Source organism: Gymnoscopelus braueri, assembly GCF_963280865.1.
Source record: "Gymnoscopelus braueri genome assembly, chromosome: 14".
NCBI classification, from domain to species: Eukaryota; Metazoa; Chordata; class Actinopteri; order Myctophiformes; family Myctophidae; genus Gymnoscopelus; species Gymnoscopelus braueri.
Genome location: NC_137619.1, coordinates 45,472,432 through 45,488,363, shown reverse-complemented (window position 1 = coordinate 45,488,363; position 15,932 = coordinate 45,472,432). Strand labels below are relative to the sequence as shown.

General features: G+C 42.0%; 1 protein-coding gene across 1 annotated transcript in view; it reads right to left on the bottom strand.

The window, feature by feature from the left end:
- Window positions 1–10,292, bottom strand: part of LOC308100915 (zinc finger MIZ domain-containing protein 1-like) — a 308,008-nt gene extending 297,716 nt beyond the window's left edge. The window contains 1 exon segment of the mRNA XM_080450101.1: window positions 10,065–10,292. The gene's annotated coding sequence lies outside the window, so the exon portion shown is untranslated.
- Between the last annotated feature and the right edge of the window lie 5,640 nt (window positions 10,293–15,932).

The window sequence follows — 15,932 nt, the reverse complement described above, 5'->3', positions numbered from 1 at the left end:
AAGTATTTAAAGTATCAAGAAATGTAAATACTCAAGTAAAGTAAAAGTACCTTGAAACTGTACTCGAGTACGGTACTTGAGTAAATGTACTCAGTTACTTTACATCACTGCCGGTGCCACAAGGGGGGCTGGCTTCCGCGATAAAGCGAAGGCTCTCTTGACAGGGGGGGGGGGGAGATTCCCCTCCGCGACTGTGACCACTGTGACCAGCTAAACAGTTATATGTCATCGCCACAACAAATGCCACACAACACCCAGCTGGTGCTGCTTTACACATCGTTGCTGTCGGGCAGAAACCTCCTATCTCCATATTCTAACTTTTGGGGGAATTTCGTAAATTTTTATCCTGAAAAGTAACTGTTTTTGGACATATGAGGTTTCCACCCAACAGAGACGATGTGATGGTTCCAAAAAAGGAAAGTCACATTACTCTGCTACTCCGTGTAAGAGGGAATGACTCACCTTTTCCAAATACTACTGGAAGCTAGCGAGGATTAGCATATCTTATGCCAGGTCTTTTTCTTTTTCCCCCAACCTTTACTTATCCAGGGAAGGGTTGCTGCTGACTGTGCATGCCTTCCTTTAATAAGTATTCATACACTATTTACATGTGGGGACTAACCACAACCTAGTCTGGCTTATATACAACAACACAGACTCTGAGCTGTCTCCACTACCGTGAACAACAGGTACAGGCTCGGTTCATTGGGCTAATTCATTGGGCTAATTTTCTTTCCCCCCTCACCTGCAGCGGTGGAAAAAGTACTACAATTGTTTTACTGAAGTAAAAGTATCAATACTGCAATGTAGAAACACTCTGTTAGTAAAATCTTTTAAAATTAAAAGTACAAAAGTATTGGCATCAAAATATTTACCTAAATTAAAAAAAATGTCCTGTTTCACTAGATACTGTACATGTCTAAAATGTATTTTAACACATGTGAAAACAGCCAAAGTTCAAATAGGGCTGAAGTGGTTAATGTATGTTTTGTAACAATAATTAATCAAAATCTACAAAGTAACTAATAACTAAAGTTTTCAAATAATTGCAGTGGGGTAAAAAGTACAACATTTGCCTCTGAGGTGTAGTGGAGTAGAAGTAAATAGAATAGAAATTTGGAAATACTCCAGTAAAGTAAAAGTACCTCAAAATTGTACTTAATTACTTTCCACCACTGCGCACCTGCTAATCAATTAGCCACGCCCCACACCAGAGACGCCAGAGACATAAACAGATGGCTAGGCTTCATTTATACTTTGTGTTTGACTCGTAAGGTTATTAAAAAAAATAAAACCAAAATAAAAACACAAAAGTGTCAATGCGACTTCAGTGCCATCTGCACTATTTTCAGAGCAGTGCATACACACACGGCCGTGCAACGAAGTACAATTCACCCGTAACACTAGTTAGTTAATGCAGGCTTTCTGCAGATTTAGGTAAGTTAGATTTAATACAGTTTAATGCCACTCAATTCAATTTAACCACTTGAACTATTGTGGGGGGACCTTCGCCAAAAACTGCTGATCTACAAGCTAGCTACAAGCTCGTAGCTTGTAGATCGGCTATTTTCGGAGGGGAGATTTAGTGTAGAGAATGATAAATTCACCAAAGAAATCATAGCTGTCGTTCACGAATGTGAAAAAAAGGTATAGGGTTTACGTGGTTTATAAGACCAATTTATTAATAACAAAAAAGTGCACAAATACAACGTCAGACAAATAGATCCTAAATCGTATTTTAACCGTCTGTGGCACTTTTAAGACCTTTGAAGCGAGTCTTTTTTATGGACTTTTTTCCTTTTACATAAATGAATTTAAGACTTTTTAAGGATCCGGGGGGAAACCCTGTAATAGATGAACGACACAGAGAGTGAGACACTGTGGCTGTGTGTGTGAGGTGAAGCTTAGATCGTGATTGGTCAGATTTAAGATGGGGACATCGTCTCTGTCGGGTGGAAACCTGTCCAAAACTGTTACTAGACCCTCCAGAAAAACGCGGGCAAAAATCCTTGATTATGCGGGCTAAAACTCTTGATTATGCGGGCTAAAATCATTGATTTTGCGATGAAATATGCAGGTTTTTTTGCAATTTTATGCGGTGAAATTGCGGGAAGTTGCGAAATATGCGGAAAGTTGTGAAATATGCGGCAATATGCGAAATATATTTAGTGTAAATTTACGAAAAGAAAAAAAAAGTGAGAACATGGAGATAAGAGGTTTCGGCCCGACAGCGAGGATATCCGACCCCGGTAGGACCCCTGAGACACTGGCTGGCCCCCTCATTATCTGCAGTAATATGCCAACCAGATCAAAAGGCGCCTTCCCAGACTTCTGGATGCAGTCCAGAGTGGTGTTAGCCAGGCTAACCACAGCCCTTTATTACTTACACAGCCCGACTGAAGCGACTGGAAGTTAACCACTTAAAAACGCTATATGGTTGAGCGGGGTCCCTCAGGGTTCTATACCAGAGTCTTTTTCTGTTTTCCGTTAATGTGGGGAAGGCTTTCGCAGGAAAATAGCCGATCGACAAGCTCACTACGCGTCGAAGAGTGGTTAAAGTGGATAACCCACTTAAACGCCTCTATACTTGGTCGTGCGACAAACAGTGAAAATATTTCGGGGTTTTTTTGTTGTTGAAAATGTGGGACATTTAATTAAATTGTTTAAGTTTCCAAAAATAGGGACACCAGGGTTAAAGTGGTTAAAGTGCCTTGCATAAGAGGACTGGGATACTAGTGGTTATGAGAAGGCAAGGGGGATTCATTCAATCACTTTCCCTCTAAAACACAGGGATTCAAACCAACAACCAGTGACCTATCTGACATCTATGACCGTGGTGATAGTGTGAGATATGTCTCAACTGTGTGCGAGTTGATGTGTCATTCTAGCCAGCGGAATGAATTTACATCTGGGGTACTTTCCCACTGTTGGGTGTGTGTAAGTTACACTGTTATTACTAGATGCAAATCTTTAAAAAAAAAAAGGTAGGGCAACCGATAAGGGACAACTTCACATATTTACATACTAGTCCATCTAGAAAGGGAAAAGTTTGTTTTTTAATGGAAACTACTTCAAATGAGAAACGTTCTCCATAACTGCTGACAAAAAGGCAGCTGTCCAGTCCAGGCATGAAGGATCATGACATCATGAGTGAAATAAGTTGCTGTACATACAGTATTTTGACTGTACTTGCTCTAATATTGGCCTATGAATGTACATTTTCACTGTCTCACATTCAAAACCAGATGTATTTGCGATGCTCTGGGTGCCTCTCTACTGCGTTAACAGTGAAATTAAAAGTATATTGATGATATTGAACTTGGATTTGTTCACACAGAGCATCTGGTTAGAGTGTCCCAGGGTAGACTTCTTCCTCTTCTCCTGACAACATAGCCATGACAAAAAAAGAAATAAGTTATTTACTCAGATGATTTCACCGATTTCCAAAATGTACATAACAAATGTATTATTTATGAGAATGCCAAATAATAACACGGGCACTGTTTTTCACATCATTACAATTTCCAGTGTTTAAATTGATCTTTTGCCCTTGTCTTTAAAGACAATAACTACACAACCAGCCACCATGGTGCCTCAGAGCCCCTCCATCTGAATATTTGTTTAAAAAATGCACTGCAGAGACGTGAGAGACCTTTTCCTTATTAAAAAAAGTCTTTATGAAAAATGCTGCCTGCTCCACGCTCGACCACAAGTGAAGCAAAAGAAGAGAGAAAGAGAAGCCAGAGAAGACAAAGGCTGGATTCTAGCAGAGCTTGGGACGGGAGTGGGTGGTGGGTGGGCTGGGTCGGACGGCTAGACACCAGACTGCAAGAATCCGTGTCGAGTGAACGGCAGCCAAGTATTTCACAACCACTCCACAATAGAGCACTAAACAGTTAGGCCAAATGTCAGCCTGTAAAAACCTTGATTAGTGATCGCCAGGTTTCCTTTTTTTTAAATGCTTAACGAGTTGTCGGTGACGGTGCCTGTGATGATACGTCAACACAACCTCCAGGTTTGTAAGAACTTCTGACAACGCTTTAGTTACTTGCATCATCCACGTCAACCACTTAAGCCCTATAAACACTTTGTCGTATGACAAGTGTCTAAAAATAGATGATCTACAAGCTCACAACCACGCCTCTGGTCGCGTTCAACAATATTTTCACCTATACTGAGTGTCCAAAGCAGGGATTGAAAGTGCTTAGACAGATAGACAAGACTGTGGGGGGGAAATTCAGTCGCCAAAAGGCCGCACTGCATGTTAAAGTACGGATACAGAGTAAGAGAAGTAATAATAATAATAATAAATGTTATGTATAATGCACTTGCAAACGCACTAAATCAGGGGCTTTCAACAAGGGGTCCTCAGAGATTATTTCTTTTCACTTTAACCACTTTTTGAACCCTAGGCTAGCATGTCTATTCTGAGGAGAACTTAAGACAAAAATAGCAGATCTACAAGCTCACAACGCCTCGCGCTGCGAGGCGCTGTGAGCTTGTAGATCGGCTATTTCCGGCAAAGAGGTTTGGTGTAGAGGGAAAAAAGAGCAGACCAAGGTCAAGTTTACAAAGTATTGAGTGTTTAATTAATTGTCTGATATACACACACAAATACACATTAACATGAATCCAACACTGATGATAGTGCTGTCAAACAAGTCTATGAAGCTATCTATGAAAAGGTTTAATCTGCACCACAATTTTATACAATATATGTAGAGGGGGGGTCCCTGCTTCATATCTCTCTCGGCTAAGGGGTCCTTGGTCTGAAAAACGTTGAAGCCCTAAATGCACTGATGCACTAAATCCAAAAAAAAGCTAATGGCTGGTCCAGAGGTTGCAATTGCATTTGCAAACACATGCAACACTTTTTCTGCAGCAAATTGTTCTTATATTCCAACTATCAAGATATAAAGGTCATTAAAAGGACAGTGTGATGTTGAATAAGATGCATATTACATTATGAAAACTCTTCACATGTGCTGCTATGATTTCATGACTTTAGTTGCCACAGTTGTTTAAGCACAGATCCTTGAATCCCAGTGCGTAATACAATATGTTTTAGCCGTCGTCTTTTCTCAACATAATTTAATGATAGGCAGATCAGACCTTTATTGATTCCGTGAGAGAGATTCAGTTGTCATAGCAGCACCATCACAGCATGAAACGCAGGGCAGAACGATGCAGATGGAGATAATGACAAGCAGACTGCGTTATAAATTGGATTATGGCTTGTTTTTATTGTTCCTACGGTGCCTTATGTAAACAGCTACCTGTCATGGCACTGACACGAGTCCACGGAACCATGAGAAAACAATAAACGCACCTCCTTTGTTTTTTAGCTCTCCGTTGTAATGAGCAATTACCCTGGAAATCTCTGTTTCTGCACGGAACCAGCTGCTGCATTTTAACATCTTACTATACCAGCATGTAGACTGTGTGTGTGTGTGTGTGTGTGTGTGTGTGTGTGTGTGTGTGTGTGTGTGTGTGTGTGTGTGTGTGTGTGTGTGTGTGTGTGTGTGTGTGTGTGACTTGTATTTGACATTGTATTTTCCTGGTCCTCCTCACAAGATAAACGGTTGTTTTGGGGGTTAGGATCAGACATTTAGAGGTTAGCTTTATGGGTTATAGGGTTAGAGTTATTCCTCAATTTATATTTGGTTCCGTATCGAAATAGCATTAATAGAATTTCCATAGTAAAATATTGATGTCCCCACAAGTATAGTGATATAAACATGAGTGTGTGTGTGTGTGTGTGTGTGTGTGTGTGTGTGTGTGTGTGTGTGTGTGTGTGTGTGTGTGTGTGTGTGTGTGTGTGTGTGTGTGTGTGTGTGTGTTGAACACAGAAGGAAGACTTGGGGCCCAGAAGGAACAGGACAGACAGTGTGTGTGTGTGTGTGTGTGGAGAATACAGCCTGTTCAGGGAATCAGACACTCAGGTGTGTGTGTGTGTGTGTGTGTGTGTGTGTGTGTGTGTGTGTGTGTGTGTGTGTGTGTGTGTGTGTGTGTGTGTGTAGAGAGGCCCCCACCAGGGACCAAGACACCAGATGAAGCTGCTGGTCCCCGCGCTCACACACACACCTGTTTCCAGGGGTTGCAGATTGCTTGGCCTGCGCTCTCTCTCTCTCATTCACAATAAATTGTCATGAGGGTTGGTTGGTATAAACCTCCTCTGGGGTGAACTCTTGCTTGCCGAGATGACTCTATATATACAGCTGCTTGTTCTAATGTGGATATATATTAGATAACACACAACGTGTCTTGTCCATGCGCTGATTGCAACCCACGACGCATTGCTGCCATGCAGCTTCATCACAAAAAAACGAACGTCAGAAGACCAATGACCACTGGCAAGAAGAAACAGGCGATATTGTCCACATACCTGAAAATAGCACATCTACAAGCTCATAGCTGTGAGCTTGTAGATCTGCTATTTGCGAATAGCCAAAGTACCAAAAACTAATTTCCAGAACCAATAAAACTGGCAAGGAACAGTCATATTTGCAAGAAAAAAATATATATATATATTTTTACCCCCATGCTATAACATCTTGGGCTATCCCCTCACTGCTCCAAGTCAAGCTTATATACTCCAAACATCCATAGCTCGTCAGCTAGGATATAAAGTGTCCTTTTCTCTGTGTGTTCTCGCTCTTTAACTTTTTTTTCTGCCTCAACTTGGCTGTATCCTCTCTCTTTTTTAGCCGGGTGCACACGCACGCACACACACACACACACACACGCACACACACACACACACACACAGTATAATGAAAGAAAAGAAGTCTCCTCCTCTCCTCTCCACTCCTCTGCCCGGGCTGGCCTCATCTCCAGACGGAGGAATTTAAACGGGGAGGGAGGGTTGTTCCATCCAGACCCAGTCTGCCTGACAGACAGACAGACAGACAGACAGACAGACAGACAGACAGACAGACAGACAGACGGCTGCTTCAATGTCAAACCCACAACAACAACGAGGCTTCATTCACGAAAACGGTGTTTTACAGAAGTGTGTTTTTTTTTTTTAAGACAGCTCTCTGTAAGAATCGGTGTGATTTATTTCTCAACGCAACGACCGTTAGGAGAGGCTGATCGCCTGTATAACGAAGTGCACAGGCTGACAGTACAATGTCATAACGTCACACACACACACACACACACACACACACACACACACACACACACACACACACACACACACACACACACACAGTGGCCCTCATTTATCAACGCGGTGCAGCCCAAATAATGGGCGTAGGGCGAGATCACCGCACCTTTCGGCATTTATCAATATATCCTGACGTGGGCTTCATCCTACCATACGCTGAGATCTCACGTCTGGTCGAGACCAGTTGTTGACGTTGGCTGCGCCCGTTTATTCCATTCTAGACCTGCGGAGCAGCACTGTCTGACTGTCTGACAGGCATCTGGACACATAATCCACTCCTAAATGTATATCTACACACTAATAATTAATCCCTGTGAAAATATAACATTTTATAAAGTAATTTAAACAAACTGCTTTAACAGTCATTCAGTTGCATTGGCTATTTTAAAATAGCAGATCTGCAAGCTCAAAAACGGGTCGCATCGCGACGCGTTGTGAGCTTGTAGATCTGCTATTTTCAAAATATACGAGCGCTTTTGCGTCGGGACTCGGGAGTCCCGCGATCGGGACTGCCGACGATCTTTTCATGGACAGTGTGGTGTACAAACTTACAGTAGCTTGTGGAGTATGTTATGGAGTTATGTCATAGAGAGTTTTGAGGACAACCTGGCTGGGTTAAGGATATAAACCCGACGCTCCAATCTCTTATTAACGGGACGGACTGAAACCAAAACCACTGCCGTCTCACGGGGAATATCCTATATGACTGCTTGTGCACTGCTCGGTATGGGTTAAATAAATTAATATACAAACGTATTCCATTCATGGCGATGTGATTGGTATCATAATATGTCATTCATGTAGGCTACAAGCCTACGTGACAAAGATTGTACCGCTACGGATTACATGAAAGACACAGTTGGGCGTGTGTGTGTGTGTGTGTGTGTGTGTGTGTGTGTGTGTGTGTGTGTGTGTGTGTGAGTGAGAGAGAGAGAGAGAGAGAGAGGTGAGGCGTGTGCGTGTGCGTGTGCGTGTGTGTGTGTGTGTGTATGTGTGTGACTTGACAGGCAGCGAGGCGAGGCGATCGGGGGAAACTCTTTCTTATTGGCTTTTGATGTCTTTGGTCGTATTCTGATTCTTCTTCATGTCGTAAAATCGGGGCGTTTTGAGAATATTTAAGGGCGTGTTATTTAAATGACGCTCGTTTTCAGACGTGAGATTTATCAAAGCTCCGACCTGATGTACGCCAGGATTGGCTGTGTAGGATCCGTTGATAAATGTGACTTTGACGTTGGTGTACGCCGAATATATGGAAAAATATAAGCCGGTTTATACGCTGCGTTGATAAATGAGGGCCAGTGTACCGAGTTGCTTGTAGCCTGTGTACTACTGCTACTACTAATTGCATTACAACGGGCGGTCCAGTAATAGCACTGGAAAGAGTCAACGGACGAGCCTTCTTTGGGGGCTATTAGCTAACACACACACACACACACACACACACACACACACACACACTGACACACATTCCCAGTTTAGCATCGACCAACCAACCAAAGCCAAAGCAGCAGCTGATCATCAAACCGACAGGCTATGTACACATATTTACACAACCCCACACACACACACACACACACAGGCGGCGGTATTACGCGCAAATTGATCCCGTATATCAACCGATCAGCTGCGTTAGAAACAACATGCACCCCAGTTATAATCATAACAAACAGTCCTACAAACACACACACACACACACACACACACACACACACACACACACACACACACACACACACACACACACACACACACACACACACACACACACACACACACACACACACACAGCAATAACCTGTCACTGCATGGGGGCTGTATATTAGCAGCCTCGGATCAAGACTACCATAGATGTGTTTGATCGATTTTGACATCTGCATATTATAGATACAAAAGTAAAAGTCAGACTCGATCAAATACATCTATGAAATGCGTCTTGATCCAAGGCTTGTATGCACTAGCCTCGGATCAAGACTATCATATAGATGTGTTTGATCGAGTCTGACTTTTTAAGTCAGACTCGATCAAACACATCTACGATGGTCTTGACTCCTGATCCAAGGCTATAGGGCTGTGTGTGTATAGGCTAAGTGCCGCATTTAAACAAGCGAAAGGCGGCATTGGTTATCAGAGGAAATAAGCCTTGGATCAAGACCAATCATAGACCATCAAGACCACCATCATAGACCATCATAGATGTGTTGATCGAGTCTGACTTTTAAAGTCAGACTCGATCAAACACACCATAGTCTTGACTCCTCCTGATCCAAGGCTATAGGACTGTGTATACTAAAGTGCCGCATTTAAACAAGCAAAAGGCGACATCGATTATCAGAGGAAATAAACACTATAGCATGTAAAGGCTTGGGAAATCACGCTGCGTAAAATTACGCACCGTTTGACCCCTTCTTCTCGTTGCAGAGATTTAACGCCGAACGATCGAGTCCAGAACGTGTGTCCAGTCCACTGTGTCCAGGCTACTGGACACGTTCTGGACTCGAACGTACTGGTCCTCTGATATTTATCCACAAATAAACCCTACGGTGGAGGCATGATCCGAGTTTATTTGTGGATAAATATCAGAGGTTCTGGGAGGTCAGCCTATTGTTAGTACTGGTCCTCCTCTGTGTGTGTGTGTGTGTGTGTGTGTGTGTGTGTGTGTGTGTGTCCAGAGACAAACCCATCGCAAGATATAGAAGCAAAGCAATCAGCACTCACACACACGTCACACGCATACGCATACGCATACGCATACATTCATAGTAACACACACATGCACACACATTCATTCCAAAGCCCTCTGTCTGTGTGTGTGTGCAGCAGCACCAAACACACACACCAGCGATCATGAATATATCTGAATAAAACAAAAACAAGGCTGCGAACTGGAACTTACTTTAAGATTTTTTTGGAAGAACCTCCACGGAACGGAACGGGGAGGAAATCCGCTTTTTGTAGTCACCAAAAAACCCTCGTGTTTACAGTGTATGTGTGTGTGTGTGTGTGTGTGTGTGTGTGTGTGTGTGTGTGTGTGGCGTGTGTGTGTGTGATGTGTGTGTGCTGCCTGTGATCGTAGCCTACCCAGTTCACAAAGACGACATGAGCGCCCAGAGAGAGAGAGAGAGAGAGGTAGAGACTGTATGTGTGTGTGTGTGTGTGTGTGTGTGTGTGTGTGTGTGAGTGAGTGAATCAACTACCGTGGAGCACGGCAAGTTGAAGTGTCAAATTACACTGGCTATTCAGTTACCACAGAGCCATGCTCGCTGGCTGCTGTCAAAGCGCGTCCCGGACTCCACGGAGGGGAGCCACTGGCTGCGACGGACCGCTGTAATGTAATGTCTAAAGGAGTAGTTCACCCAAACATGTCTTATTTTCTATCAATTACACACCCCATGAAAAGAAGATTTTTACCAGGTTGCAGACCTGGTCTATAGATACACTCTAGCTAGTAGTGACTTTTTCCTCATTGGCAGTTTTTTTTTTAGCCAATGAGGGCTCAATGTACTCTCAGAATATTGGGATCTAAAGACGACCTTACCGGGTTGCAGACCTGGTCTATAGACGAATCCACAGACGCGCTGCCTGTAGGCAGCCATAGCTGCGGTGTCAACGGCGCGCTCCGCACCGCGACACTGCAGCAATGGCCGCCTACAGGCAGCTACAGGCAGCGTGTCTGTGGATTCGTCTATAGATACACTCTAGCTAGTAGTGACTTTTGCGTGACTTTTTCCTCATTGGCTGTTTTTTTTGCCAATGAGGGCTCAATGTACTCTCAGAATATGGGATCTAAAGACGACGCACAATACTGTGTTCGGCCACTGTATGTAACCCTACGGTAAGTGGCGCTGTTGCTCAATGTCCTCTCAGAATATGGGATCTAAAAACGTTGCCATGTTTAGTGAGAGAAATAAGCAACCTGGTATAATATGACTGTGTCATATCTTGTTTTCGTTTTTGTCGCATTTCTGAGGCAATACTTTGATGACGGGGTGGCTGGTCAGTAGGAGACTCAATTGAGTCGGACTCCACTGGTCATCAAATTATTGGCTCAGGAATGCGACGAAAACAAAAACATCTCCACGAATTCAAGGCTTCACAGGGTGTGTAATTGATAGAAAATAAGTATTTTTTGGGGGTGAACTACTCCTTTAATGCAGTGGTTTCCAAACTGGGGGTCGGGACTCCGGACCCCCAGTTTGGTCCCACATATGATTAGCTTAATGTGCAACATTGTTTTTCTCACTCAACAGTAAACAAACCATGAAGGCAAACTAAATGTAATACAATTCCAGATGCTTGTCAGGGTGGGGGGGTCCCCAGTTCAAATATGATTATTTTTGGGGCTCCCCAGTTCAAATGTGATTATTCTGGGGGCTCCCCAGTTCAAAATATGATTATTTTGGGGGGTCACGGCCTAAAAAGTTTGGGAACCCTTGATGTAATGTAATGCACGTTGACTGGACGGATGCAGCTTTTTAAACTGACAGCAGTCTATATTAAACTGGAATGGACCGGAGTGGAGTTCACATCCATGGCTACTTGTTTTTTTGTTTTTGTTTGCTTTCTGTAGCCTCAGTGTGGTTCTCAAAGATTGTCATGTCAAATTAAAGGGATAGTTCACCCAAAATATTTTTTTTTCCTATTGATTAGTCACCCCACGGAGACTTGAATTCATGGATATGTTTTTGTTTTTGTCGCATTTCTAAGCCAATAATGTGATGACACAAAGAGACACAAAGTAGACTCTTTGTGTCTCCTACCGGAACCGCTGCCGGTCATCAAATTATTGGCTTAGGAATGTGACAAAAACAAAAGAATATCCATGAATTCAAGTCTCCATGGGGTCACTAATTGAGAGAATTATTTTTTTCATTTTGGGGTGAACTATCCCTTTAACCCTCTAAAGGTCACCCCAAGAAAAAAGCATTGGAAAAATTATTTCTTTGCATTTTTTATTTATTTGGGGCAATAGAGCACCGAAGTCCTGATGTCACTCGTTCATCCCCAGGTTTGCGGAAGTAATTTCTCTATGGAGAATAACATTGGGTCATCTTAGAATCGTCTCATATAAGAATTGTGGTCCAAAAATAAACACCGCGTGTCGGCGTTATTGTCAGGGAGGAGGTTCTGTATCGTTTATGATAGTCAGTCACTTATATTTGATACAGTCTGTTTCTGGCGAAAATGTAACTAATTCGGCGGAAGTAACATTAGCGTTTTCTCACCGTCAGTTGATGCTTCATATCCATAAGAGTCAACCCGCCGGGGTCATTTGTTTATTTTTGGAACACAGTTCTTATTTGACGCGATATTAAATACGTCTATGGGATTCAGAACGGGGGTGGAAAACTGCGAACCAGGTAGACAAACAAAGGATGTGTAAATGACGTCAGACTTCGGCGGTCTATAGTAACAACAATCAATTATAATTTCTTTAACAGACACAACAGTTTTCCAAATATAGGCCTCTACCAAACGGTTGAGATGTCACTTTATGGTAATGGTAAAAGTTTCATGCATTAACATTGATTTATATGCATTCACTGAGAAATATAGATATTTCTATTCAAACATATCTCTGTCTATGAACATGACTATGTATACAAGTTGGAAATGTAAATAATCAACAAAAACAAAATACATTATCATAGGGAATGTATCAAAATACATTCAAAAGTGCAAGCCTATGTAGAAATAAACCAGTGTGGTGTGGGTGGTGGCTGATTTAGGCAATCACACCTGGCCTGAGTCCAAACTAATAGGCTCTATGCACAGCAGACATATTTGAAAGAAATTGGGCCTCTTCCTTACTTGCTTCACAGGCATTACCAATGATGCTAATGAAGGCTCTGGTCCATTTAGTGTAGCACAGTGGTTCTAAAACGTTTTAATTTCAAGGACCCCCAAAACTTTGAGAGAGTACAAATGGAACCAAATGTACCCTTATTTGTACACTGTCAGTATTACACACCTGTAACGGGCCATTTGGAACCCTCTCAATAAACCATGAGGGTCCCAGGACCACACTCTGAGACCCACTGGTGTAGCAGAGTGTTTCCAGTGAGCCAACATGCACAATATCAGCACCCTGACTCTGTTTGACCAGAATGGAACAGAGCCTTCATTAGTATCTTTGGAAGGGGCCCAAAGTTTTTCCAATATGGCTGTTGGGTGCCTGATTTGAGTGTGGTGCAACAGCGCAAATGTTTTGGGGTATTAGATACACTGTCTTATCTGGTGGTACGCTACGAAGCATTTCCATTTTGGATTAAAACACAGGAAAACCATGCATTTCTGGCACCTTCATCTGGACACACCCTTTGGACAGAGTATGCGTTGTCCCTGCTTGTCACAGCGAAGTGGTCAATGTCCACAGTTGTCATAGTGCACATCTGGTTGTGGTTGTGATGGTCTTGTTTAGCGTTTCTTCTGAAAAGGCACCTGTGGTGGAGAGGAAGATGATGGCTAACCAACTATGAATGCTGGTTTGTTGACTTGCTTCAAACTGTGGACAATTGCCAGCCAGAACCTTTTGAGAGACATTGGTTTCCCGTTCAGTAGAACACAATCCCACTTGTAGACCAGCGAGGAATTTGAGATAAACAGGTTTAGGATGTATCCAAACAGGGGAAAGTACCATCGCCTCGACTTGGCTGGGCCTGGGGTCTTGTACCAGAATGTCAGAAAGATCATTGTCTCCCATAATGTTCCCCAGTCTCTTCTGCTTGTGAGAGTTGATCAGCATCATCTGTTTGGTCATCTTCTTCATCACTCAGATCATCAAATTGGTCCATTTATTATTTCAGCACCACTGCCTTTACCAGTAAATGACAATTCAACCATTTGGTTGAGCATGTTTTTTTAGATGGGAATAAAATCATACTAATACATTTTTTTCAACATAAATATAATGAAATAACATTATATGTATTATATTAACAACACTGAATTAGCAGAAGCCCTATTTATCCATAGCAAATAGTACATTTTAATTGCTTTAGTTTAGCTTCACTACTTTTACCATAAAGTGACAAACAACCCGTTTGGTAAAGCATGTTTTCAGAAAATTATTAGACCATTATTAAATTTTTAAAATTGTATCAAGTTACATAATCAGGTTCAGTAACACCTCTGAGATGATAATATGACAAAAAAAATTATCTTACCTCTGAAATTTCAACCAAAAAAGCCCACCTTTCAGGAGTGGCTTAATTGATTTTCACTTCCTAAAAAGTGTCTACCTGAGAATCCATGTGACCGGGAAACAGTGACATCTGGTGGACCTTTTTTTGCCATAACATACCTCAACCAAATGGTAGAAAGGGCTCAATCAGGTTGAGTTAAGTTCAGCAATGTTTTCAATGAGACTTAGTGACTTAAAATGTGCTGCATGCGCAGACTGTTAAAGGGTGTTTTTGGCTGCATTAACCCCCCCCCCCATCTGAAAATATTTTCTGCCAGGGACCTCCCCATACAAGATTTGCGATCGATTTCTTTTCAAGATTTGTTTGAAAATAGCAGATCTACAAGCTCACAACGTGTCGCATCATGATGCGTTGTAAGCTTGTAGATCTGCTATTTTCAAATAGTTGACGTGGTTAAAGGCATAGTATGTAACTTTGCCCTGTCTTTACGTAATAAAACAATAAATATGTGTATTTTTTTTACCCGTCATTTCCCTCTATACCAGCAGTATAGAGAGTAGTGTGGTGGTGTTTACATGCAGAAACTCACCGCCATCTGGCTGTATTTTGGTGTTTTCAATGTTTGTTTTGGTTGCCCCAAAACATCCCTGTCTACCAAAACAAACATTGAAAAATACCAAAATACAGGCAGTGGGAAAAGTGCTCTCATTTTTTACTTAAGTAAAAGTATCAATACTGCAATATAGAGTTACAAGTTAAAGGTATCATGACATTCATTTTCACTTTTTTTATTTTCAATGTTTTATTTGGAGTTTTATGACCTCAATTACACCCAAAAAACCTGAACTTAGAACATTCAGTGGATTTTCTGTGGTCTGGGGTTTTCTGAATAATTAGGCTGAAAAGTAATCTGAGCTTGGCCCTTCGACAGTGAGGTCACAGTCGATTAATCCCGCCCACTCTCCTCCTCGCCCCTCCCCTCCCCTATCCTTTCCTTTGGGGGGGGCGGAGCAGAGGCGATGATTGACAGGCAAAATCCCTCACCAGCGACACCCGCAGGCAAAGATTTCTTTTTTCATTGCAGTTGAAAAGCCTTTAGAAATGTGAGAGAAAAACACCTGCCATGGATCACTGGAATGGAATTTTCACTTAAAACTTTTTGTACACTTTTGAAGGACCAGGACAAAGACTTTGAATGTGGTGTAAAAGTGAATGTCATTAAACCTTTAAAGTCCGGCATTCAAAATGTACTTGATTAAAAGTACAAAAGTATTGCATCAAAATATACTTTAAGTGCCAAAAGTAAAAGTACTCATTATGCAGAATGTCCCATTTCAAGTTCTCAAATGTATGAAAATATTTTGAAAATAGCAGATCTACAATGCGTTGTGATGCGACGCATTGTGAGCTTGTAGATCGGCTGTTTTCAAATGGCTGAAATGTATATAGGGCTGAAGTGGTTAATGTATGTTTTGTAATAATAATAAAAATCTTCAAAGTAACTACCACCATAGTTAGTAACTAAAGTTTTCAAATAATTGTAGTGGAGTGAAAGTACAATATTTGCCTCTGAGATGTAGTGGAGTAGAAGTAAAAGTATTGGAAATTGGAAATACTCA